Source organism: Dendrobates tinctorius, unplaced genomic scaffold, assembly GCF_039654945.1.
Source record: "Dendrobates tinctorius isolate UK_male_01 unplaced genomic scaffold, ASM3965494v1 ptg000173l, whole genome shotgun sequence".
Classification (NCBI taxonomy): Eukaryota; Metazoa; Chordata; class Amphibia; order Anura; family Dendrobatidae; genus Dendrobates; species Dendrobates tinctorius.
The window spans coordinates 1847670-1859953 of record NW_027361840.1 but is presented as its reverse complement, the minus strand read 5'-3'; the positions used below and the strand labels follow the sequence as shown (position 1 = coordinate 1859953).

At 41.5% G+C, this 12284-nt stretch overlaps 1 long non-coding RNA gene across 1 annotated transcript; it reads left to right on the top strand.

The window, feature by feature from the left end:
* Window positions 1-8269: 8269 nt before the first annotated feature.
* LOC141053947 (uncharacterized) lies at window positions 8270-10544 on the top strand. Its single transcript, XR_012221294.1, has 2 exons — window positions 8270-8484; window positions 9262-10544. It is a non-coding gene; the product is annotated as an uncharacterized lncRNA (long non-coding RNA).
* Window positions 10545-12284: the final 1740 nt, after the last annotated feature.

The window sequence follows — 12284 nt, the reverse complement described above, 5'->3', positions numbered from 1 at the left end:
AAGAGGGTTATACATCACTTAACTCTTAACTCAGCATTCTCATTTATGGTCACCCACTGAATTGTAGACTCCCACCCAGTTGTTATTTGATTACTGGATTGAAATTCATTGGGAACTCCTTGGGGGACTCCAGTCTCATACACATAGATGCTAGAGTCAAAGGATCGTTTCGGAGACTCCCTTCTTGTGCTGGCATGTATTCGGGCTTTCTCCAACCTTTTCCATGTAGACGGCAGGTGTCAGGGCTTTATTAGTTGGATTAAGGCACACTCCCCTTCAGTGTTACGCAGGGCTGTGGAGTCGGAGTCATGGAGTCGGAGTCGGAGTCGGTGCTCATTTTGGTGGAGTCGGAGTCGGAGTTGGAGTCAGTATAAAATGTACAGACTCCGACTCCTAAAATATATAATAAATTGGGTACAGTAGTTCAATGCAGGATGTGCTGAATATTTTTTCATAGGAATTTGGGAAAGTTATGAAATGTCCTATAAATGGCTGTTCTATTCCTGATCTAAGGCTAGATTCACACACAGCATTTTTGCTGCGTTTTTTTGTGGATACATTTTTCAGCTGCAAAAGCAGATCAGATTTTAAAACACCCTATCACCTGAAAGGTTTTTGAGCTCATAGATAATGTTTTCAATATCAAAAGCAGATTAGAAATCTGCTCTATCTATATATCCATATCTGTCTATCCATATCTTATCTGTACCAAAAAGAATGAAAGCCGGGTAGCACACAGACTAACACTTCCTGCCAGGCAAAGGATGAGGAAAGAGCGTCAAAAACATCATTAACAAGATATTTTGTAAGTGACAAAGTTACTGTAACAGTGACAGCAGATGTGTCTAACAGACAGCTCCTCCAGCTTGTTGTGAAGGACGGTGTACGATTATCATTATTTGCACGACCAGCTTTTACAGCTCTTAATGGAGAAATGGCCGCAAACTTGGTGTTTCTCTGGAAAGAGAAAGTATTAGAAAATTAGTGATTGAAGAAGCCCTTAAACAAAAGGAAGATCTTAAAAAGACTCTCAAAAGACGCTTCATGTTTCTTACAATGGACGCCTGCACACGTCACAGAGTGAACTATTTTGCCATCAATATTCGATATGTTTGTGACAACAAAAATTGTTACCAACACGCTGGCAGTAACAGATACTAAAGCTCATCACAGCAGCCAGTTTCTCCAGGCCTTAGTGGAAAAAGTTCTGCAAGATTACAAACTCAAAAAAGAACAGGTTCTTGCTATTGTAACGGACAATGCTTCACACATAAGTACAATTACACTGATGAGAGTAATGAACAACAGCTAGAGGAACATTTAGGATTCAGTATGTTTGAGATGGAAGGCCACAGTGCTGTTCATGTAACTGAGGAACAAACCGATATTACAACAGAAGAACAGCAAAATTATGCTGTTGAAATTGATGATCTTGTTGAAGCTGCTTCAAAACACTTTCCTATTCATCACATGCGCTGTGCTGTGCACACGCTGCAGCTGGCAATAAGAGAGAGTCTGCAAGAGGGACATGCTGGAAATCTGATTGGAAAAGTGAGGAAATTGGTTATTGCCGCCAGAACCCCTAAAATTGATTCCATCTTGAAGAGACATTCTGGAAAAGGGCAATTGTTGATCAAGCCACTCGGTGGGGCAGCACTTATTTAATGATTGAGCGATTGCTTGAACTAAAACCGTTTCTTATAGATATGGCGAACCCTCAGGTAACCCTAAATGAAGGTCAATGGACACAGGTGGCTGAATTGAAGGAATTGCTTAATTACCCATTTACCGTGACTAAAAAATTACAAGCTGAGGATTTAACTCCTGGCATTTTCATGAGGGAGTGGAAGAACTTGCTATTTTGCTGTTTAATCGCAGACGGCATTTCTGCTTCAATGAAACGGAGAGAGACACAGCTATTGGAAAATAAAATTTTTCTGGCAGCTGTTTATGTGGACCCAAGTCATCGTATACTGCTTTAATAATCAACAGCTTACTAAAGGAAAAGAAGCTCTGCCTGAGGTAACAGTTAGGAAGAGTGGCCTACAGGAGGACTGCCAGGCGCAAGAGGACTCGGGTCCTGACAGTGCTACTGCTGCCATATCTTCAGCCTCATCAGATTTGACTTTGACAAGTATGTGGATGACATGGAGCAGGCAAAGCGTTGCCGCAAGGAAAAAGATTTCACTCCGTCTCCTATAGCAAGCAGATTGACCATATTTCAGCAAAATGTTTCACTTGCTCGCAAAGAAATAGAAAAATTCAACCATTCATCAAAACTGACTGTGCAGGAGGCAATTCCTTTATACCCGGAAATTGTTAGAGATGTTGCCCATGTGGTTACGTCTTTGCCTCCAACCCAAGTTAGTGTAGAGAGGTTGTTCTCTAGCCTTAAAATTATTAGGTCAGATGTGAGGTCATCTATGAAGGAGGATCTGATGGAGGCAATTCTATTTCTTAGAACAAATTCATAGACTGCACAAATGCTATTTAGTATGTTTTTGTTGAAAACTGCTTTTTGCCACTTATAGTTTATTACATAGTGTTATATATATACTGTATATATACACTCACTGGCCACTTTATTAGGTACACCATGCTAGTAAGGGGTTGGACCCCCTTTTGCCTTCAGAACTGCCTCAATTCTTTGTGGCAGAGATTCAACAAGGTGCTGGAAGCATTCCTCAGAGATTTTGGACCATATTGACATGATGGCATCACACAGTTGGCGCAGATTTGTCGGCTGCACATCCCTGATGCGAATCTCCCGTTCCACCACATCCCAAAGATGCTCTATTGGATTGAGATCTGGTGACTGAGGAGGCCATTTGAGTACAGTAAACTCATTGTCATGTTCAAGAAACCAATCTGAGATGATTTGAGCTTTATGACATGGCGCATTATCCTGCTGAAAGTAGCCATCAGATGTTGGGAACATTGTGGTCATAAAGGGATGGACATGGTCAGCAACAATACTCAGGTAGGCTGTGGCATTGCAACGATGCTCAATTGGTACCAAGGGGCCCAAAGAGTGCCCAGAAAAAATTCCCCACACCATGACACCACCACCACCAGCCTGAACCGTTGATACAAGGCAGGATGGATCCATGCTTTCATGTTGTTTACGCCAAATTCTGACCCTACCATCCGAATGTCGCAGCAGAAATCGAGACTCATCAGACCAGGCAACGTTTTTCCAATCTTCTACTGTCCAATTTCGATGAGCTTGTGCAAATTGTAGCCTCAGTTTCCTGTTCTTAGCTGAGAGGAGTGGTACCCAGTGTGGTCTTCTGCTGCTGTAGCCCATCTGCCTCAAAGTTCGACGCACTGTGCGTTCAGAGATGCTCTTCTGCCTACCTTGGTTGTAACGGGTGGCAATTTGAGTCACTGTTGCCTTTCTATCAGCTCGAACCAGTCTGCCCATTCTCCTCTGACCTCTGGCATCAACATGGCATTTCCGGCCACAGAACTGCCGCTCACTGGATTTTTTTTCTTTTTCGGACCATTCTCTGTAAACCCTAGAGATGGTTGTGCGTGAAAATCCCAGTAGATCAGCAGTTTCTGAAATTCTCAGACCAGCCCTTCTGGCACCAACAATCATGCCACGTTCAAAGGCACTCAAATCACCTTTCTTCCCCATACTGATGCTCGGTTTGAACTGCAGGAGATTGTCTTGACCATGTCTACATGCCTAAATGCACTGAGTTGCCGCCATGTGATTGGCTGATTAGAAATTAAGTCTTAACACACAGTTGGACAGGTGTACCTAATAAAGTGGCCAGTGAGTGTATATGTAATCGATATTAAATAGTGTATTACATATTTACAATTTATTACAGTTTTTTGTGTTCTAAAGTTGTATTCCAAAAAATATTATGTTCTATCTAAATATCTTGATTATTGTATCATAAAAATGATTTAATGTCTGATGTTCACATTGTACTACAATAAATTTTTCACTTAAATATAAGCAATATATGTGGGAGTCGGAGTCGTGGAGTCGGAGTTGGAGTCGGAGTCACAGGTTTGGCTTACTGACTCCACAGCCACGCCCACAGGGCCCTTATCTTACCATGACCACATAACCTCCATATGTCTTCTCTCACGGTAGTCTGGTTTGTCCAGATGTTGGTGTGGTTCTCATGTACGGAGATGTCGATCCTTTCTGCTCATGAGTCCCCTTGAAGTTTGTCATAGTCAAGTCCAGTAGCTGGGAGCACAAAACAAGTCTAGCTGCCCAGATTAGGCTACTTTCACACATCAGTTTTTCGCCGTCAGGCGCAATCCGGCATCGCGCCGGAGCGCCGGATCTGGCAAATGTTATGTAAAACCGGATGTGACGGATCCGGTTTTCTGCCGGATCCGTCTTGGTCATCAGACAAAAAACCGGATCCGTCTCATCCGTTTCATCCGTTTTTCCATCCGTTTTCCACCGGATTACGCCGGATCCGTTTTTTAAAAACACCCCTTGGGGGTTTTGAAACGGGATTGGCTGCTGAAATCTATATATACCGTGTTCCTACAGCCCATCTTTGACAGGTTGTAGAGGAGAAAGTGCAGGTTGGAGAGAAGAGCAAGTGACTGGCGAAGATGGATGTTGTGATTGCAAATATTTTGAAGAATTTGTTGGATTTTACAGCGGAGGCGAACCGTTTGAGGGTGATTGTTCTGGAGAAGGAGAGAGCGAGACAGCAGCGCATCAGGCATCAGCGACGCCGTTTGCGGATCCACCCCATCACAGCCAAGAGAATGACGCGTGGGGTCTATTCTACACTCTGCATGGACCTTAGACGAAACCCGGAGAAATTTTTGGGATATGTTCAGATGAAAATGGAGAATTTTGATTACTTGGTGGAGCGCATTGCACACCTCATAAGAAAATCGGACACCTATTGCCGCTTCTCCGTTTCACCCGCAGAGCATCTGATGGTGACTCTAAGGTAAGACACATTTATTGGATATGCTCGCATCAGAGCACACTTTCACTGCAATCTTGTTGGTGGAATAAAACAAAAACACATGACCATAGTCCTATCATTAAAAATATTTTATTGATATACCATAATAATATAAAACCAAGGTTTAATTAAAAAAGCAGCAAAACATCAAATATATATATGATAATATGCAAAAAAATTGAAGGGTCAGCTAACCATAATCATAAGAGAAGGTTACACATATGTGTAGAGTCCCATGCCACAGAAAAATATGCAAATAGTGTTACATAACGAATATAAAAATATATGTAATAGTGCCGTAAAGGTATGTGATAAAAAACATATATTAACAAAACGACATACAATTAGATTAAAGTGCAATATATGTGCTAACAAAAAACACAATTTGTGTGAATAATAAACACTAAAGTGCAAAGTGCAATAGTGTCCAGCAGGGGTTGCTACACATAGATAAAATTGCGATTTTGTGACCATGAACATATATCTCTTAACGAATGAGAGTGTATGAAGGCGCAGTTAGGAGATAAACAATCACCACAGGTAGTAGTAAACCAATCAGAAAAACGAAATGGTTGCTGCCAACAACCAGACTATAATGTTAAATAGTTATACCTGTGGATTTATAAATGCTCCTACACGCCAGAGGTAGCTGCCCTTCCCCAACGCGCGTTTCGGCCAATTGCCTTCGTCAGGGGGTGGATACTAGCAGAAGCCAATAGGTATTTATGTACCAAAGAGCCAATCAAGACTCATTAAACAAAATTTAGACCAATCACAGTCAGAAAGGCGTGGTGTTTCAATTATTATTAAAGCATATGCATATAATGCACATGACCTGAATTGAATGAAACTGCCACATCTAGCATTAAGACATTAAATACTGGTATAATGTAAAACCATCAAGTATAAGACACTGCACAGATCGCAGTTTATGTGGTGGCTGACATTGTGTATCAAACAGCCAATCATAGCCCGTAAAACAAAAATTGGGCCAATCAGCATCCAAGAGGTGTGGCGCTTCAAATAGTCACTCAGTCTGTACAAAATTGCACCAATAACTGGTAGCGTATCAGACAGCCAATCATAGACCTTCAAACAGAAAATGGACCAATCATAGTCTAGAGGGCGTGACGCTACGAACGATGTCTCCATTGGAACAAAAATGCGGATGCATACGTAAATACTTAATAATCACAACAACCAGCAGATGAATATCACAATGACACCACATAATACAAGGCTATGCAATTTACAGAAACCGCCATCTAGTTGGTAATTAACACAGATAGTTATAATGTGCAGTGTATAGGACTAGATAAACTTAATAACCAGCGGTTGTTACATATTTTTACAAAGCCGCAGTGTCTAAATATCATATCCCAAACTATATTGATACTTATTGCTTAAATAATACCACAACTGCCACATATAAATATTTAATGGTCACTGCAGCCAGCGGATGAAAGTCACAAATGACGCAACATAGCATATAACTACGCAATTTATAAACGCCGCCATTATATGATAACTTAAATCGTGCAGAGCTCAAACAAAAAGGCCACAATAAAGTCATACTACAGCATGTCTACTTCTCTCCCCCAGAAAGAAACCTGTCACATTTCAAGTAGCTGTATCCGTTATACTCAATAGAAATAATTTAGTTTCTGTAGACACACAATAGAAGAACATCAACTTATAATAAGCATCAATAGTTGTATTGATGTATTAAAAAAAAAAAAAATATATATGTATATATATGTATAAACAGACTTAATGGCCAACTGTTATTGCATATCTATACAAAACCGCAGTGTCTGGATATCTCAACCCTAATATCCAAACCCTAATCAACCCTAATATACAAATATTCACAACTGTCAACATGGACCTTGAGAACATCCTTGAAGTTCCTCAAGATGAATGAAATTTTTCTTTTTCCTTTATATTTTTTCTTTATATATAAGATGCAATCAACATGAATACCATTGTTTGTGTACTGCATATACATCAGTTGTGTCAGGTACGCGCGTGCTGCAATTGGGCATGCATGGGCCTCTGGTGTGTCGCGTCTTTTACCTCCCTTCTGCAACACGCTTTCAGTGGGGAGGCTGACGTGGCTCGTTGGAGTGTCCTGCTGTTCTTTGCGCCATGTGCGTCGTTTACTGCCATCTACTGAGTAATGCAATATTTAATCCATGCTATGTCTGTGATTGACATTTTTACATGCATGTTTAAACTAGATGACTTTGGTTTCATAATAATCTCCTTTGGTATATGGTATTAAGAAATAAATGTATCAATTTAGCTAGGGTTGAGATATCCAGACACTGCGGTTTTGTATAGATATGCAATAACAGTTGGCCATTAAGTCTGTTTATACATATATATACATATATATTTTTTTTTTTTTTAATACATCAATACAACTATTGATGCTTATTATAAGTTGATGTTCTTCTATTGTGTGTCTACAGAAACTAAATTATTTCTATTGAGTATAACGGATACAGCTACTTGAAATGTGACAGGTTTCTTTCTGGGGGAGAGAAGTAGACATCCTGTAGTATGACTTTATTGTGGCCTTTTTGTTTGAGCTCTGCACGATTTAAGTTATCATATAATGGCGGCGTTTATAAATTGCGTAGTTATATGCTATGTTGCGTCATTTGTGACTTTCATCCGCTGGCTGCAGTGACCATTAAATATTTATATGTGGCAGTTGTGGTATTATTTAAGCAATAAGTATCAATATAGTTTGGGACATGATATTTAGACACTGCGGCTTTGTTAAAATATGTAACAACCGCTGGTTATTAAGTTTATCTAGTCCTATACACTGCACATTATAACTATCTGTGTTAATTACCAACTAGATGGCGGTTTCTGTAAATTGCATAGCCTTGTATTATGTGGTGTCATTGTGATATTCATCTGCTGGTTGTTGTGATTATTAAGTATTTACGTATGCATCCGCATTTTTGTTCCAATGGAGACATCGTTCGTAGCGTCACGCCCTCTAGACTATGATTGGTCCATTTTCTGTTTGAAGGTCTATGATTGGCTGTCTGATACGCTACCAGTTATTGGTGCAATTTTGTACAGACTGAGTGACTATTTGAAGCGCCACACCTCTTGGATGCTGATTGGCCCAATTTTTGTTTTACGGGCTATGATTGGCTGTTTGATACACAATGTCAGCCACCACATAAACTGCGATCTGTGCAGTGTCTTATACTTGATGGTTTTACATTATACCAGTATTTAATGTCTTAATGCTAGATGTGGCAGTTTCATTCAATTCAGGTCATGTGCATTATATGCATATGCTTTAATAATAATTGAAACACCACGCCTTTCTGACTGTGATTGGTCTAAATTTTGTTTAATGAGTCTTGATTGGCTCTTTGGTACATAAATACCTATTGGCTTCTGCTAGTATCCACCCCCTGACGAAGGCAATTGGCCGAAACGCGCGTTGGGGAAGGGCAGCTACCTCTGGCGTGTAGGAGCATTTATAAATCCACAGGTATAACTATTTAACATTATAGTCTGGTTGTTGGCAGCAACCATTTCGTTTTTCTGATTGGTTTACTACTACCTGTGGTGATTGTTTATCTCCTAACTGCGCCTTCATACACTCTCATTCGTTAAGAGAGTGTTCATGGTCACAAAATCGCAATTTTATCTATGTGTAGCAACCCCTGCTGGACACTATTGCACTTTGCACTTTAGTGTTTATTATTCACACAAATTGTGTTTTTTGTTAGCACATATATTGCACTTTGATCTAATTGTATGTCGTTTTGTTAATATATGTTTTTTATCACATACCTTTACGGCACTATTACATATATTTTTATATTCGTTATGTAACACTATTTGCATATTTTTCTGTGGCATGGGACTCTACACATATGTGTAACCTTCTCTTATGATTATGGTTAGCTGACCCTTCAATTTTTTTGCATATTATCATATATATATTTGATGTTTTGCTGCTTTTTTAATTAAACCTTGGTTTTATATTATTATGGTATATCAATAAAATATTTTTAATGATAGGACTATGGTCATGTGTTTTTGTTTTATTCCAGTTTTGGTCTATGACTGTCCTTTAGTTGCTATAATATAGTCTTGGGTGGTGTATGCAACATACTATATTAAAATTGACTAATTTCCCACTACATCCCCTTTATTTTGCTAATCTTGTTGGTGGTAGTTTGTATCTCCAAGTGTTAGAGCTCAGTTTTGGTATGCAATGCTGTGATTTTTAACTAATTTATTGTTTTTTAATTCCCCACAGATTTCTTGCAACTGGAGAATCCCTTTCGTCACTGCATTTCCAGTACAGACTCGGGATTTCCACCATATCTGGAATAGTGAAGCACACATGCCGTGCACTGTGGGACTCCTTAGCTGAAGAGTTTTTACCAGAGCCCACAACAGAGAGGTGGATTGAAATTTCAGAAAAGTTTCAACAGATATGTCATTTTCCGAACTGCTTGGGCGCTGTGGACGGGAGACATATCCGCATTGTAAAGCCAGCCGGATTGGGATCGGAATATTTCAATTACAACAAATATTTTTCCATTGTCCTCATGGCCATCGCTGACGCCGAATACAAATTTATTGCTGTTGATATTGGGGCCTATGGCTGCTCCAATGACTCTCAAGTTTTCAAACTGTCTGCCATGGGGCGTAAACTATATGGAAACACCTTCCAGTTCCCACCACCTAGACCGCTGCCGCAAACATCTGGTCCACCTATGCCATTTGTCTGTGTAGGGGATGAAGCCTTCCAGCTGTCAGAACACCTTTTGAAACCCTACTGTAGCAGAGGATTGACAAGAACAAAACGCATTTTTAATTACCGCCTAACAAGAGCAAGAAGAATGGTGGAATGCTCCTTTGGTATTCTGACAGCCAAATGGCGGGTCCTATTGACTGCGATCAACCTCAAGACAGAAACTGTGGACGAGCTGATCAAAGCTTGCGTGGTACTCCACAATTTTGTTATGTGCAAGGAACCCATTTCCATTGAGGACTCGGAAGAAAGCACCTTGCAAGATTACCACAACATTACCAATCGAAGTTTTGTGACGGTGTCACGAATGAGGGACAATTTTGCACAATACTTTGTCACCCCAAGGCAGAATAGAATGGCAGGATGATAGAGTTTAATAAATTTCTGCCCTTAACCAAAGTTGTGTACCTTCTGTACCAACAGTATATACCTTTTCCAAACAAAGTTGGCTATCTTGTTGTCTATCTTGTTGTGGTTTAACTATTTTTACCTTTTGCCCACAGTTGTGTGTTAGGCAAAGTCTTTCACCTTTTAACCAAAGTTGTGTACATTGTTAGGAAATCGCCAACAAGATACCCAACTTTTGGTAAAAGGTGAAATACTTTGTGTAAAGCACAACCAGGAACACAACTGTGGGCAAAAGGTAAAATTTAATTACCTTTTACCCACTGTTATGTACCTTGTTTTGTATACCTTTTGACCTTTTGTCTACCCTGTAAACCTTTTTTTAAACCATATTTTGCCGCAGAAATAAAACACAGACAACCAGTGTAAACCAATAATTTAACTTTTATTGAAAACTTTTGTTTTTTATTAAACTGTAAATGTCCCAAAAAAATTTTCATTTTTATTTGAAGACACACATTTATAAGTTAGTGTAGTGTGGGGTGGAAATACTGCTGGAGGGGCTGCGGGACACTTCGACACTGGGAGTGTGTAGAGAGGACTGGGATCGTGGTGGGGAAGGAACAGTTAGAGGTGAAGGGGTGGAAAAAGCAAGAGAATGGGTGGACATGTGGGTAGCAGAACAGGTGGTGGGTGGTGGAGTGATGGGTTGGGCAGGGACTGGAGTAGCAGATGATGTGGTTGGGAAGTGGTAGGGGGACGGAGTTTGGTATGGGGAAGGAGCTTGGTAAGGGGCAGGTTGCTGGAAGTGGGGAGGTTGCTGGTACTGGGGAGGTTGCTGGTACTGGGGAGGTTGCTGGTACTGGGTAGGTGTCTGGTACTGAGGAGGTGGCTGGTAAGGAATAGGAGGGGGAAGAGGGACAGTGGCTGGAGGGGGTGCAGGTCGAGGAACTACTGTGGTGGGAGGTGGAGGTTGGGAGGTAACCTGCTGTAGAGCACCGTGGCACGAATGCATTACATGCATCTGCTGGGTAGGAGATAGCATTGTCATGCGCTCCACAACAGACCTGAAAAAGGTGTGGTTTGGAGAAGATCTTGCTTCTGAATGCATTGTTTGCAGAAGTGTCTTCAACTCCAGAATGCCGGAGTTGAGCTGTTGAAAGCCTACGGAGATTTGCTCTGACAAGACTTTGAGACAGTTCTGGAAAGATGCATTCAGATGCAAGAACTCTGGGGCATAGCTCTTTTCCTGACCCCTCTGCCGCTGCCGCCCAGTACCCGCAGGTGTACTAGAGGTGGCAGGGGCAGAAGGGTGGGGTAAAGGGAAAGCGTTCTCCTCACCAGCAGCTTCATGTAATGTAGGTGGCCATGATGCTCCTGCGCTGGTGGATGGGAGAGATGGATCGAATGTGAGGGAAGGTTGGGAAGGTGCAGATGTGCCGGGGTGCTTGAAGTGTCCCTCTGTGCCGGTCTCCTCAGGGATCGCTGCAGAAGGGTCCAACCGTGCAGGCTCCCGAGTGCTGGTCACCGTGCTGTGGAATAAAGAGAAAAAAATTTAATTAATATAGTGACATGGCATGGCGCTGGCTGAAAAAAATTAGACATGTAAAAATTATTTTTTGACATGGGGTGTGTAATATTTACCTTCTGGTGACCATTGTCTCCCGGAGGAACGACAGGGCTCGGGCGTACCTGTACTTGCTCCTGCGTCCACCAGATCCACTCGGGGCCCGCATCTCTTTATTGAACTCCTTCTTGAAACGATCCCTCACAGACCGCCACGGCTTCACAATTCTCTCCCCTGAAACAAGAAAGCACAAAGTGGTTAGTATACAACATCAGTGTTTCCCAAACTCCGGTCCTCGTGGTCCCCAGGGGTCATGTTTTCAGGATTTCCATAGTGTTGCTCAAAAGGAAAGCCTGAAAACATGACCCGTGGGTACCACGAGGACTGGAGTTCGGGAAACACTGCTTGACATCAAGCAGCTGAAACTGTATATACTTACGCTCTTGAATCTGGGCCCGAGCATCAAGGTCCTCCCAGCGGTCCACAAGGAGAGAACAGATTTCCTCCCAGAGCCGTCGGGTCACAATTAGATCAGCATGCCGGCGGTCAGCCATATTCCAAAGCGGCTCTTTCTCTAACAAGATCGATGAGGTGGTCCACATCAATCCCT